Consider the following 2,500-nt stretch of genomic DNA (forward strand, 5'->3'; position numbering starts at 1 on the left):
AATAGAATCTATCACATGGTTCAAATAAAGAGGGTTTCCTCAACTGAGAAGTTTATGATCTGCTTAATAAATACGTTTTATATTTCTCACCTAAAGCCAATAAAACGGAATTTTCACAATTGCATTGAAATGAAATACAATTTAGATGTCATAACATAACGTAACATATTTAATCTTATATAACATAACATATTTTATGTTATATAACATAACATAACATATGTAATATAACGTCACATGACACATGTTATATGACATATAACATATGTTATATAACATAACATGACATATGTTATATAACATGACATAATTTATGTTATATAGCATAACATGACATATGTTATATAACATAACATGACATATGTACATGACATATGTTATATACCATAACATGACACATGTTACATAACATAACATGAGATATGTTATATAACATAACATGACACATGTTATATAACATATGTTATATAACATAACATATTTTATGTTATATAACATGTTATAACATGACATATCTTATATAACATAACTTATCGAGAATCGCTGGCCAGGCTAAAAAAATACAAAATTCTGATAATTTGCCAGGAAAACCCTTTTAGAGAGATACATTCAAAAAAATATTTCAAAAATTGAAAAATAAAATGTTTCCGAAAAAATGAGGAAGAAAAAAAATTCGGGTTTTTACCTAATTAAGAGCAAGTCTCTGTAAGATCCTCATATCGAGTTTTGCCCACAAAATGGATTTCGCTCATAATTTTTCTGTAGACTTCTTTTAATAATTATATAACAAATATGAAACTAGATTGAAGAAATTCGCTTCTGCAATTTTTTTATTTTATGTTATATAACATAACATGACACATGGGAATGGGAATTCCCTGGTTGGGACTTGTCTTACTTTGCCAAATTTGCGATTTTTATGGGTATTCTTTAAATACCCAAAAATATCAAAAATGGGAATGTGACATATGTTATATAACATGACATGACATGTTATATAACATGACATATCTTATATAACATAACATATGTTATAGAACATGACATGACATATGTTCTATAACAAATGTTATGAAACATGAAACATGTTATATAACATCTGTAATATAACATAACATGATATATGTTACATTACATAACATGACACATTTTATATAACATATAATATATAACATATGTTATATTATATAACATATTTTATGTTATATAACATAACATGACAAATGTTATATAACAACATGACAGATGTTGTATAACATAACACGACAGATGTTGTATAACATAACATGACACATGTTGCATAACATAACATGACACAAGTTATATAACATAACATGACACATGTTATATATCATAACATAACATCTGTAATATAACATAACATGACATATGTTATATAACATAACTTGACACATTTTATATAATATATATTATATAACATACGTTATATAACATAACATGACACAGGTTTTATAGCATAACATGACACATGTTATACTATAAAACATAACATAACATGACACATGTAAATGACATAGGTTATATAGCATAACATGACCCATGTTATATAACATAACATGACAGATGTACATGACATATGTTATATAACATAAAATGAGATATGTTATATAACATGACACATGTTGTATAACATAAGATGACACATGTTAAATAACAAAACATCTCATATGTTATATAACATAACATGACTGACACATGTTATATAACATGACATGACATATGTTATATAGCATTACATGACACATGTAATATAACATAACATGACATATGTTATATAACATAACATGACACATGTTATATAATATATATTATATAACATATGTTATATAACATAATATGACACAGGTTTTATAGCATAACATGACACATGTTATATAGCATAACATGACACATGTTATATAACATATCATGACACATGTTATATAACATGACATGACATATGTTATATGACATGACATGACTGATACATGTTATATAACATGACATGACATATGTTATATAGCATTAAATGACACATGTTATATAACATAACATGACACATGTTATATAACATAACATGACATATGTTATATGACATGACATGACTGATACATGTTATATAACATGACATGACATATGTTATATAGCATTAAATGACACATGTTATATAACATAACATGACACATGTTATATAACATAACATGACAAATGTTATATAACATAACATGACACATGTTATATATCATAACATAACATCTGTAATATAACATAACATGACATATGTTATATAACATAACTTGACACATTTTATATAATATATATTATATAACATATGTTATATAACATAACATGACACATGTTTTATAGCATAACATGACACATGTTATATAACATATCATGATACATGTTATATAACATGACATGACATATGTTATATGACATGACATGACTGATACATGTTATATAACATGACATGACATATGTTATATAGCATTAAATG

Source organism: Porites lutea, chromosome 9 (genome assembly GCF_958299795.1).
Source record: "Porites lutea chromosome 9, jaPorLute2.1, whole genome shotgun sequence".
Classification (NCBI taxonomy): Eukaryota; Metazoa; Cnidaria; class Anthozoa; order Scleractinia; family Poritidae; genus Porites; species Porites lutea.